The following is a 14,360-nucleotide window of genomic DNA, read 5'->3' as shown; positions in this document are numbered from 1 at the left end:
GGTGGTGTGTGCAGGCAAGCATGCTATGTCTACTTATATCCAGACCAGGCATGCTGAGGCTGCTAACCAGCAGAGGGAAGCTATTGCTCCCTAGTCCCGAGCTCTAGTTCTGGGTCAACTGCTCTCTTTGTTTTCCTCCATCTCTGCTCCTGAGCTCCAGTTCTGGGTCAACTGCTCTCTTTGTTTTCCTCCATCTCTGCTCCGGAAGAGCCTGCAGACTGTGAGATGCCTGTGCCCTTCTTCGGATGCTGCTTCCCATCAGCTGCCTTCCTGGGGCAGCTGGATGGGGCTCTTTCTTGAGGGAGCAGATCTGCAGCATAGAGCTGAGGCCTGTGTCCACTGCTGCCCATGTTAACTCTATGTGTGTTGCACATGCACATGCTTGATTGCCCCTATGTGTAAATAAGTAAAATACGAGAAGCAGACAAATTATTTCTTACTTTGTTTACTGTTAGTCAACTAAGAATTGCCCATATTCCAGAACCAGGTGATTCCCCCATTCCCCAGCCCATCTTCAGTAACACAGTACCAATGGCCCTGTCATCACTAAAGGCCAATGCAACATGTTCCCATTGTCACCACCATTGAATTTTTCCTATGCACATGCTCCACATCCCCTATACATCCTGTGCCATCACAGCCCACTCTGTCTCTGTCTCTGTCTCTCTCTCTCATGTGGCAATCTTTTGCATTCCCCACACCATCCCCCATCCCCATTAAATCTTTTAAGTCATGACCATTGTATAGTGTGATTGTGTGTATGTGTGTGTGTGTGTGTGTGTGTGTGTGTGTGTGTGTGTGTGTGTATGGCATTCCTTGGCCTTGACTACCAAGGTACTATTTCACTGAAAAACTCTTTCATAGTTATCATGACTTGGATAGGTTCTTCCAATGTTTGTGCTCCTTCTGAGGTCTGAACCACCCAGAGACCCTACCTCTCTATTCCACCCCAATCAGATTCACCTCCTGGCCCACAAATTGCTTGGGCAGTGGCAACATTCTCCTGAGTCCAAGGAAGTGACTGTTGATCATCTGGTACCTCTCTGGTACTCTAGAGGTAGAGGAACCTCAGCCATGGTATTTAAGGCCATGTTGACCCCCTTCACTAAACCCAATCTGGGCCCTTTCCCTAGGGTGAGGCTTCATTCCTGAGTTTAGCTTTTTGCCTTCTGGATTCACTTAAAAGCCCTGGTACCAGGCACCCTGTCTCCTCTAGCAGTACCTTTGGCCTCCCCATTGAGTGCTGTGATAACCCATTAAAGACTTGTGTCTTCCCTGTTCCATCCTTCCTGAATCTTGGTGATTCCCCCTCTACAGGGTTAGAATCTTCCTCTCTCTATCAACATAGGACTGATGTTGTCTATACCTTCTGGATCCCCTTTGGGATGCCTCTTAGAAAACCTTCTGGCCTCTCCTTCTGGCATCCAACCCGAAAAGTCCCAAACTTTCACTTTTGCAATCAAATCTGGCCTCAATATCCCTTAGATAATCAATCCAAATGTGATTGCCTAAGGGCATCCTAGATCCCAGTATTATTCTGGACTCTTACAAATACTGCAAGTGATGGGGGTAGGTATAAAGAGTTTCCCCACTCCCTATTTCTCTTTTCTCCATTCCAAGTCTGGTTTGCTTTTGTATGGTCTCCCCCGCCCTGCCCCTGTTCCCTGTCCTACCCCCTGTAGTGGGTAGCTGTTTCAGCTTTGACCTTGAAGCACTGCCCCTAGTGAGGCAGCAGGTAACTGCTACATCTGTCTATGACCTGTCCCTGGGGCATGGCCTTTTTGGGCCTTTAAGACCTGGGATTCATATGTGCTGGCCTCTCTTAGTTCCTTGTGATCTTGGATGCTGGATTGCAGACCAAGTCAGAGTTCTCCACAGAACCACATTGGACTACAACTAACCTCTCCCAGATTCTATAACTGACCACTTTACTAGTTATAAGTCACCCCAAAATAAACATTTTAACAACCAGATAAACTATGTGGAATTGCCTTATTAATTGCTGCTTTATCTGGTGTCCATGTGAGGCAAGCTCCAAATTCCTGCCACTCCTGGGGATCCAGCACTTCACAAATGCACAGGTACTTCCTCACCATCTCCCAATTCACAGGCACCAGTTACAATACTGTTGCTGGGTCTACTACTGAATGCTAGCATGAGAAGACTTGCCCCATCTCAAGCCCTCTGCCCCTGGCCAGCCACAGGAGGTCCACCTGCCTCCGCTCCAGGCCTGTTGGCCCTGGACCAGCCCCATGACCACCCCTGGCTACTTACTGCCCACTTGTCCACTGCAGGTACTTTCACTACCCTGGCTCACTGTGTGTCGCTAAACCTGCACCCAACCCAAGCCGTGCCTCAGGCCTCACTAAGCTACTGGCTTCACTGCAGGAGCTGCATGGCACTGGTACCAAAGAGCCCCTCCATAGGCAGTCCAGTTCCATTCACTGTGCTAGGGAACAGCTGTGTCCAGTCCCAGGGCAAGCTTAGCTTCCAGACCAGAGGTTATATCTGTGTGAGTGAGCCACTGAGATCAGTCCTTGGCCACAGCTCACAATCTTCCCTGCTTTACCTTGGGTGCCATTATCAAGATTGCTCTGCAGCCTATTTAAGCAAAAACAAGCCAAAGTCTTCAGTGGGACCTGCTTTAGTGCTACACCAGTGACACCCGCTACCCAAATAACACCACTACACCTAAAACCACCACAAGGATGGTAATAAAAACAAGCCAGTATTTCATTCCAGATAAGAGTACTTGATAATTTTATACCTTAAAACTGATTAATAAGCAAACAAATTAATGAAATTTCCTTTAAAATTTTTGAATATTTCTCATAACATGGTAGAAAATATTCCTTACAAGAATTTAAAAACTTTTTTGCCTGTAGGATGAGTGACATTTTACAAGAAATGTACTTCCTTCCTGGGATGTATCTGGCATGAATCATTTTGGCATTTACCATAATATTTCACATAGCATTGAAAAACCGGTTTAATAATAATAACAAAGATGAGTCATTATTGGGACTGATACAGGCTTTAGAAGGTAGCAACGACAACTTACATAAAAAGATTCTTTCTCTGGAATCTGCTACCCAGGTTTACAAGGTAGCAATAAAGACTTAAATAAACAGATTCTTTCTCTGAAATCTGCTAACCAGGCTTTACAAGGTAGCAATGAAGACTTACATAAAAAGATTCTTTCTCTGGAATCTTCAATCCAGGATTTACAAGGTAGTAATAGAGACTTAGATGACAGGCTCCTTAGTTTGGAATCTGCTAACTTACTAGAAGAACTTCAGTCCATTAATAATAAATGTATAGCCAGATTTGATTTTATTGATAATAAATATGAATACTTAATGGATAAAACAATAACTCTTCATGGTGAAATTGTTGCTGCTCAGACACTTTATAAGGAAGAAAGATTATCATTAACTGATAAAATAAAGTCTATGGAATCATGTGTATCAGAAGAACATAAAAGGTTGCATGATTCCGTGAGAAATCTGGAATCCCTTGCAAAAGAGGAGGTTCACTCTGAGACAGACCCTAGGTGTTCATTTGTAAGCCCTGGAAAAAACTCTCAGGATGACAAGGGACCTAATAAGCAGAAGGGCAAGACCATACAGGTCATAACATCTCCAGATGACTCTCATACAATGGCTTATCCTGTCATCATCCATGAGAAGCAAAGAGATGATAGACACCCTGAATCATATGTTGAAATATATTACAACCTAGTCCAACAAGAGAGTTTTAAAAACATGAAGAAAGCCATAGTTATGTATGGCATACATTCAATATTTGTAAGACAGATTTTAAATTTGTGGTCCACCTCAAATAGAATCATACCAGATGACTGGAATCAGATAATTTCAGCTATTTTAGAATATAGCCAGCAGTTGTGATGGAAAAGCTGGTTGAGAGAGGAGGCTAAGAACCTGGAACAACAGGATAAGATCAGAGGGTTTGAGATCTCCCAAGACCAAATTGTTGGTGAGGCATATTCCACTGATAGGAATGTACAAGCCACTTATGATGAGCATACAATATCCATATGCCATACAGCAACTCTAAATGCTTGGGAAAAAATCCAGAACCAGGAAAACCAACTGAGGTATATACAAAGATATGCTAAGAACCACAAGAACCTTACACTGATTTTTTTTAATAAAGGCTGACCACAGCTATAATAAAAGGTATGTCAGATAAAGAATTTAGATAAGTATTAACTGAGTCCTTGGCATTTGACAATACTAATACAGAATGCAAAAGAATACTTATGCTATTTAAGGTCAGATCAGCTGCTTTGGAAGAATGGAGTCAGTATACTAATGGTGTTGAGTAATGAGGCAATTTCTAGAGGTGGAAGAAGGCTTCAGGGTAACAAATGTTTTAACTGTGGTACACCAGGTCATATAAGTAAAAACTGCACACAGGATGCTCCTAGAAGTAATACTGCCTCTAGAAATAACCCAACTGTGAGTCCCCCAACCTTCTGGATTATGTAGAAGATGCAGCAAAGGCTGACATTGGACCAGTGAATGTAGATCAACAGTAGATATATGAGGCAACCCTTTACTGGTGGGAAATGCCTCAAGAGGCCTCTTGAAGGCCCCAGATTGAATGTAGTACAAACATTTCCAACCACTGTGGAGGAAATTCCTCTCCAGGAAAATTAAATAACCCAATGTCTAATGTAAAGAACAATATTGCTATGGACGATAGAACAGCTCTGATAGATGAAACAAAATTTCCAAAGAACACAATAAAACAAGTATTTTGGCAGATTTCCATAAATGAACAAAGACTAGAGCTTAGAATTCAAATTAATGACATTGTTCTGGAGGGCCTAATAGATACAGGTGTGGATGTGACTATAATCACACCAAAATCATGGCATCCAAATTGGCCTCTTTAAGAGGTAGATGTCCAATTTCTAGGGATTTGAACCCTATCTCAGAGTTTGAGATGGGTTGAATATATAGGTCCAGAAGGACAGAGAGAAAGGCCGAAGCCATATGTGGCAAATGAAACAGTAAATCTTTGAGGCTGAGATCTGTTACAGCAATGAAATACACAGATTAAAATTCCTACAGTCTCAGAAAGGGAATACAGACCAATGAATGTTTCTAGGAATATTATTACATGCTATAAAAAACAGTCAGGCTGGACATAAACATAACAAAACTGTTGTTAAACTCTCAAAAGTACCAACATCCCTACCTTTAAAACTGATAAAACTGTCTGGGTTGGACAATAGCCTTTGACAGAGAAGAAGCTGCAAGTTTTAGAACAGCTGATTCAAGAGCAGTTAAATGCTCAACACATTGAGGAATCTACCAGCCCTTGGATTTCTCCAGTATTTGTTATTAAAAAAAGGTCCAGTAATTGGAGAATGCTGAGAGATCTGAGCACTATTAATAAAGTAATTCAACCTATGGGCTCCCTACAGGCTGGAATGCCCTTGCCCTCTCTGCTACCCAAAGAATGGGCTATAATAGTTAATGACCTAAAAGTCTGTTTCTTTACCATGCCTTTACAAGAAAATGATAGAGAAAAATTTGCCTTCACATTACCTAATTATAACAATTTGCAGTCAGTCAAGAGATATCAATGGAAGGTCCTCCCACAGGAAATGGTAAACAGCCCTACCTTGTGCCAATATTTTGTGCAAAAACCATTGGATATAATTTATATGAAATTCTCACAATCCATAATTTATCATTATATGGATGATATCTTATTTTCTGATGCAAAGTTAGGTACCTTTTTTCTTTACCACCTTCTAATGTTTAGAAAAAAATACTCAATTCATCATTTTTTACCCCAACAACAGTTCGTAGATGGGAAATGTCTCTGAATAATTTTTGAAAGTCATTAAGAGTCCATAATTGATCTCTCCTAATTTGGACATTTTGGGGTATAATTTTTTTGTAGACCTATTTTATATCCTAAACAATTAATAGAATCTCCTCTTTGTGTCTTTTTAGGAGCAATTTGTAATCCTCAACATGTCTCTAATCCAATTTTCCAAGGGTGCTAATCTTGGCCTTAATGGCCTGACTATTCTTTTGCTTGCTGCAATCATATTCTCAAAAGCCAAAGATTAAATTATTATCTGTCTAGCTTCCAAATTTGGCTTCATTCTGTTTACTACTGAAGACAACCTTTGTATGAAAGGATTCTTTGGGGCCCTGTATAACTTTTATAAATGATTTAATTTTCTTCCTTCCTTCCTCAATTCTGTCCCATGCATTTGTGACTACCATGCAGCATATAATTAGGGTTTGGTTATCATATAAACATTGTCTTTGTATATCAGTGTAATCACCTTCTCCAAGAAGCTTTTCCTGGAAAATTTCCACACCTGTAGCCCTACATCATTGTTCTATTGTTTTAGCCTCCTGTTGCCACCATGTTCTCCACTGTAATTGTGGTCTGGCCTATAGGACAGCTGTAACTAATTCTTTCTAGTCCTGAGAGATAGTTCTATTACAAGTTGACCGCAAAGTTTAACATCTGTTTTACAAATGGAGAATGCATGCCATATGATGCTATAGCTTCTTTAAATCTCCTTAAATCTAACATTTCCATTGGAGTCCAGTTTACTTGTACACATCCTTGAGCACTTGGCAGTTCTTGTAAGGTTACTGGGTAGATTCAAGTTTGCTGTCTGATAACCTGAGACTGTTCTCTGTAAGCGTATAATTCAATCCTGAAATAGGTTCACCTTTAAATTCTCCTGTCTGGGTCTGAACTTCTCTATAATTCATTTTAACAGATTTTTCTAAAGCTTTTATCTTAGCACTCATATTGACCAACCTTTTTAATGCTAAAATAAAAATGATCAAGCAAATAATATTTATAATTGATGTTACGTACATCCCATCAACGTTTATTATCCGCTCATTTAACTGTTCTACTTTCAAACTGCCTAATGTGTTATCAAACAAAAACCAAATTCCTTCCATTGTAAAAATGTTTCCTGGCTGGGCGGTGTTGGCACATGTCTTTAATCCCAGCACTCGAGAGGCAGAGGCAGGTGAATCTCTAAGAGTTTGAGGCCAGCTTGGGCTACAGAGTGAATTCCAGGAAAGTCTCCAAAGCTACACAGAGAAACCCTGTCTCAAAAAAACCAAACCAAACAAACAAAAAAGAAAAGAAAAGAAAAAGAAAAAAAGTAAAAATGTTTCCCATTTTTTTAACATGGGGAAAAAGAATCTCTTTTAACTAATTTCTCCTTTTATGATATCTTAATTGACTTACCAAGTCTGTTGACTGCATAGAACAGTAGAAGTCCAATGGAATTTCAAAGCAGCTACCTAGTGTGGTGGCAGTCCAAGATAGGAATCCAGAGAGAGTCCACCACCCACCAAGAGAAAAAAAGCCAAGGGGACTCTGGCCATGTGCAGCTCTGGCCTGAGCCTTACAGCTTAGGCCTGAGCCGGGGGTGCCTGTAAGTCCACAAGTGGCTTTTTAATGAATTCTTCCTACAATTGGGTGCCAAATGTGCATGAATTGTTAATCAGACTTATTAAATAAAAAACACAGAGCCAGATATAGGGGTGAAAAACCTGAGAGATCAGAGGAATACGGAAAGCCACACCTAATCTTACCTCACCAATTCTGCAGCTTACAAGGGCAAGCTGCTTCCTGTTTACCCACACCTATATGCCTTGCCATTCTGCCATCTAATTTGCTGTCTCTGTCCAACTATATCACTTCCTCTTCCTACCCAGCTCTGTCACATCCTCTCTGTCTGTACAGACCTCCAGACCTCCATAGTTAAGTAGAATTGGAATTTAAGGCATGTGCCACCACACCTGGCTCTGTTCTCAGTGTGGTTTTGAACTTACAGAGATCCAGAAGATCCCTACCTGCCAAGTGATAGGATTAAAGGTATGTGCTACCATTACCTGACTTCCATATAGTGACTGGCTTTTTCCTCTGATCCTCAGATAAATTTTATTGGGAGACACAGTATGTTGGGGTACACAATACATCACCAGGCCATCATGGGAATGTCTGTACAAATTAAGACTGATAATACCCCAACATATATCTCAAATAAAATGAGACAATTTTTGCTTATTACAATATAAAACATGTTACAGGTATACCACACAATCCCATAGGCCAAATAGTCATAAAAAGATCCAGTTGAACCTTAAAAGAAATGCTAAATAAACAACAGATAACAATGACTCCTAAAAATAAATTGCATAATGCTACCTAACCTTGAGTTTTCTCAATGCTGATAAAAAACCAAAAACAAACAAACAAACAAACAAACAAACAAACAAACAAACAAACAAAAAACAGCTACAGAGAGACATTGGACAACAGAAAAAACTTTGGAGCTAAACCAACCAGTTTATTTGAAAGTTGTGTTGACCTCAAAATAAAAACCAGGATCTTCCCTACATTGGGGAAGGGATTTTGCTTTTGTTTCCATAGGAGAAAAAAGCTATGAATACTATCAAAATTAATAAAAGTTTGATTCAAACAGGAGAAATGCCTTGATGAGGAGAAGTAAAAGCTCATCCACAAACGTGACGTCTCTACAAGTAGTAAAAATAATTTAACAAAGGTTGGGGCAGGGTTCTGTATTTTGTTTTTAGAGGATAATAAAAATAGCCATCTTCAGAAATCATAAGGCCTTGAATATCTAGAAGTCTACACCAGAAAGTAAAAAATCTATTGGTACCAATATATACAGGATGCCTAACATTAGGTTGTTTGATCATTACCTAACATCTGTATCTCTTTAATTCTAAAAAAAATTATGGTTCTGATTTAATTATATATCAGGCTGGCTTTGGAGTTGGAATTTGGCTCCCTCCTCTAAACCAAAACATATTGCTAAAAAAATTTTTAAGAGATTCTGTCTCATATAAGAAGAGCCACTAATGTGGGACAACAAAGAAACAAACAAACAAATAAATAAAATAAAAAGGGACTATTGTCATCAAGATTCTAGTTCTCTCCATGCTTATTCTTAATTTCTCATAATCCTGTTTTACAAGCTATCTGTGTGTTATTTCTCCTGTAGTTGTACATAAAATGGTTTTACATTAAAAAAAGGACAAATACTCTAGAATTGTATTACATGAAATATATAGAATATACAAATTCATAGAGACAGAAAGATTAGATGTTATCTCAAGATGGAAAAGAAAGGAATATAGAGCAATCATTTCCTAAGTACAGAGTTTCTGTTTTGTGTGATGGAAAAGCCCCACAAATGGACAGTAGTACCAGGACATAATATCATGAATGCAATAAATCAATACAATTAATGCAATTAATGAATATCATAAATATAGTTATTAAATGAATACTACAAATGTAATCAATGAATATCACAAATGAAATTATTGTCATGAGTGTAATTAATGAATATAATGAGTATAATTAATATCTTGAATATAATTCATGTCACTGAATTGTGAAATTAAAAATGGTTACAATTGCAAATATTATGTTCATTTAAAAATTAAGGTGGAGGGCTAGAGAGATGGCTCAGAGGTTAAGAGCACCGACTGTTCTTCCAGAGGTCCTGAGTTCCGTTCCCAGCAACCACATGGTGGCTCACAGCCATCTGTAATGAGATCTCGCGCCCTCTTCTGTATACATAATAAATAAGTAAATCTTTAAAAAAAATTAAGGTGGAATGTAATCACCATACATTATATGTTTGTATGAAATTGAAGACAGCAATGTTCTAAAATAGAAAGTGGTGATGGTGTCATGGGCCTATGAGAATGCTGAACTAAAGTATATCAAATTGTACAAACAGGGAAATTGTAAACTATGTGAATTATTTGTCAATAAAGATTTTATAAAATCTCCCCCCCCCAAAAAAAAACTCATAAAAAAGGGACCGTTGTCGTCAAGATTCTATTTCTCTCCATGCTTATTTTTAATTTCTCAGAATCCTGTTTTACAGGTCACATCATCTTTAAATCCAAACTTTCCATTTTGATATTAATAATGTTCAAGTTTTTCACTATAAAGAATAATCCTTTTCCAATAGCAATTTCTCAAGTCTCCAGAAGGAAGATGGGGCCCCACAACAACAACTCTACCCAGTCCAGAATGATGCCATAGTATTCACAAACATTACTCAATGATCAACCTTTTACTGAAAACTCTCTAAGTTAATTCCATTATGATGGTTTATCATACTACACACGTAGCCAGAATCTCAGACAACCTTATCCACTACTCTGAGACTGGCTGCAGAATGTACAGTTAGTCCAACTGAGACTTAACTATTTGAGCTTTCTTACAGAACCCCACAGAGATATTATCACCCCCTGAACAACAGGAAGAAATTCTGAGAAAACAACACCCCCTTTTCCCAAAGGTTTCATGTTTCTGAGGGTTATGAATAATGGTTATAGGGTTGGAGGTGGAAGAAAACATTGGACTTGGTATTCCCCTTAAGAAGAGAAAAAAAAGTGAATGGATAGGTATAAAATATTAAGGTAGATTATTGTATATACTAGTAAACTAATTTAGTAAAATATCAGCCTTATATAAATTGTGCTGTTATGTAATTTATACAGAACTATATTTGTTGTAATATACATATATTTCTACTATTATTTGAAATGCTTATATATTGATACAGATGTAAAATTATATTTGTCATATTGTACGTATGTTTTACCTCTGTTTAGTATATTTGGTATATTGATACATATTTAGGATTATTGTCATATTGCATATTATACTACATTCCTACCTCTGCTTTAGCTATTTTGTGTATTGTCACAATTTTTGAGGTCACTGTCCTTATATGGTACATCTGCTTACAGACTGTTTACCTTATTTATGTGAAGCCTTATTCCTTAGGTTTAGGTAGGTAAGACTTATAGATTTATAGTCACCTATGCTTGTCATCTCTATAGTTATTTTAGTTACGTTCTCCAGACTTACAGAAATATATATCAGATGGATAGGTAATCTTCAAACACTTCATAGACCTAGAGAATAGGCATTTAAATGTTTTGATAACTTAGAATTCTGTTGACGTGAGAGACAATTGCTCCTGACAACACCTATTTGATCCCACGAGAATGTTGGACTTTTGAGACATTTCAGTTTGGAAGTTTGTCTTCTTCTTGGCACAAAATGGCCTCCTACTGGGCAAAGAACTGTCCTTGCCTCAACTGCTGACAGTATGAATACTGTTCTTTCTGAATGGGTAGGACACAAGAAAAAGTGACTACTGCACTCTGCCAAGACAGGGTAAGATAGTTTTTCAAAATACCTGCTTCTGAAAATGGTCTGTCAGATACTCTAGGCCTGTAGCCAATTTGAATGCACCAACAATAATGAGAAATTTTAGGTGACTGTCCAAGGCTTCCAGTTATCTCTGTCTACTCTTGTAAGACTCCCAAAAGTTGCTTGCATCCTTCTCCCATTTCTCAGTTATTATTATATTCCTTCTCAGGTCTTTGATTGGACTGAAGACTAACAGAGTTACAATCTTCTTGTATCTTAGCTAGAACATATTAAGTATTAGATTCAGGTTCTTTAGGATAGGACACCTTTTGGAATAATCTCTATCACATGCCATTTACCTGTGTTCTGGATATCTCTGGATTTTTAGTATGTGTCTCTTGTTTGATGTTATTCTTGTTGGTTGTAGTTCCATCTTGTTTAGGTCATTACCCTTTATTTCTCCTGGACAATACTTGATTGTGGTGGTATTCTAATTGTACTGAAATGTGATTTTGATTGTATGTTAATAAATAAAGTCGCCCGGGGGTCAGAGCTATTAGAGCCATAGACAGAGTGTGGCGGTGGTGGCACATGCCTTTAATCCCATAGATCTCTGTGTGTTCAGGGATACAGCCAGCATTGGAGACATATGCCTTTAAGACCTAGGGGGCTGTATATTCAGACAGTGACGAGGCAGTCACGTGTTTGGGTTTACAACCAATGAGAAGGCAGAACAATAATACTATAAAAAAGACGTACAGACAGGAAGTAGCCCTCTTTCGGGAAGCTGGGACACCGCAGGTGGAAGGGTGAGATTTTAGCTCTGAGCTCTGACCTCTCGGCTTTCTCTTTTACATTGTTTCTGTGTTTCTTATTTAATAAGACGGTTGGTTACATAAATATCTGGCGCCCAACGTGACAAGAATCCATTAAAAACCTCTTGGCTTGGCGGCAGGTCCGCTTTCCCCGCAAGGGCGGCAGGCGGCCGGCGGTGGCAGCCGACGGGGCAGGGCACAGCAGGCGGCTGTCAGCTTCTTAGCTTGGGTCTAGGTCTGCTTGACCTCAGGCTGGACTATCGGTGAGCTGCTTGCTTAAATCCTGCTTGCTTAAAGCCGGTGCTACAAACAACTCAGACTTGCCCTGCCGAACAGGGCCCTGCCTGTAAAGCCAACGCACGTGGTCGGAGCTTAAGGAAGCCAGACCTAAGCCTTGACTCGGCACAAGAGGGAACATGTGGCTGCATTTAAACTTTAGCCAGCTACGCTTTCTTGTTCTCTCTCTCTCTCTCTCTCTCTCTCTCTCTCTCTCTCTCTTTCTCTTTCTCTTTGGATTTACACCTGGGACACTAGGTGGCTGTTTTGAAAATCCCCTCGGATTTCTACTGTTCTACGCAGATTTGGTAAGTCATAACATATCAGATATTTTAAAGGAAACTATCTAAAAGAGAATTTTTTTCCACATTAAAAAAAAATGGGTTTTATGTGTACATTGGAAGAAAATTGGTTTTTGTTTGAAATTTTAGGCAGTCTGACAATGGAACAACTATATAATATTAGTATTGGTGGAATTATGCACCTTATCACTATGCTAATCCACATTTTAATATTTAAAAAGATAGTCAATTTAAGTGCCAGGATAACAGCTTTAGAAGAACTTGTTAAACCTGTAAAAATTCAGACAGAAGAAATTAACAGTGAAGTTGTTTCAAGTCGGGATCATAAGGTTGCAGAAAGAAAGCCCGTTTTCACACAGTCACCCTTAATTTATCCTGTAACCGTACAGCAGATGCCTGATCAAATGGCTACACAAAATATTTGGGCTCCAATTGAAATGTTGGATTTAAAAAGGTTTAAGGAGGCAATAGTATCTTATGGCATGCATTCCCCATATGTAAAGCAAATGTTAAACTCTTGGTCAACATATAATAGGATAGTACCACAGGACTGGCAGGACCTTAAACAAGGTGTTCTGGAATCCAGCCAGAGACTTCAATTTCTGACTTGGTTTAAGGAGGAGGCTAAAAACATAGAAAAACAATGGAGGGATAAAGGAATACAAGTTTGCCAGGATCAGCTTATTGGAGAAGGCCAATATGCTTCAGTACAAACACAATGTTTATATGATGTCCAAACCCTAATTTTATGTCGAACGGCAGCCTTGAATGCATGGGACAGAGTTGAGGAACCAGGAAAAAAATCTGAGTCATTTACAAAGGTGATGCAAGGCCCAAAAGAGTCTTTTACAGATTTTTTACAAAGACTGGCTTCAGCAGTAAAGAGAATGGTCTCGGATTCAGAAGCTGGTAAGGCAATAATTGAATCTTTGGCCTTTGAGAATGTGAATGCAGCATGCAAAAGAATAATCAGGCCATTAAGGGCAAGATCTGCACCTATGGAAGATTGGATTAGAGAAACAATTAATGTTGAGGCTGATGAGCATGATGATACATGGGTAGGAGAAGTAATTTCAAAAGGTTTGAGGAGTGTTAGATGTTTTGGATGTGGAAAGCAAGGACATTTGAAAAGGGACTGTAGACAGGTCATTCCTAGAAAAAATGTTTCTTCAAGGAACAATGGCAACAGAATGCCCCTTCCTTCTGGAGTATGCAGAAGATGTGGTAAGGGAAAACACTGGACCAACGAATGTAGATCAACAAAGGACAGACAGGGTAATCCTTTGCCTCAGTCTTCAGGACACTCCCAGAGGGGCCTCAGGCAGGCCCCGGTTGCAAATCCAGTTCAAACCTTTCCTGCAGCCATAGAGGAAATCCCTGCTCTGAGCGATTAAATAACCAAATGACTATTGAAATAAATCATGCTGGTCAGGATGATGAAACAGAGAGAATAGAAAATTCAGGAGAAAACATAAAGAAAATTTTTTGGCAAACTTCTATTAATGAACAAAGACCAAAATTAACGATAAAAATAAATGGTGTTTTGTTGTCTGGTCTGGTAGACACAGGTGCGGACATTACCATAATTGCACCAGAATTTTGGCATCCAACTTGGCCTCTTCAGGAGGTAAACGTTCAACTGTTAGGAATTGGGACATTATCTCAGGTGAAACAGAGTGCAAGATGGCTCGAATGTATAGGTCCAGAAGGACAGAGAGGAAAATTAAAACCA

Source organism: Peromyscus leucopus, chromosome 2 (assembly GCF_004664715.2).
Source record: "Peromyscus leucopus breed LL Stock chromosome 2, UCI_PerLeu_2.1, whole genome shotgun sequence".
Classification (NCBI taxonomy): Eukaryota; Metazoa; Chordata; class Mammalia; order Rodentia; family Cricetidae; genus Peromyscus; species Peromyscus leucopus.
The sequence above is the reverse complement of the archived record's forward strand: the minus strand, read 5'-3'. Positions refer to the sequence as shown.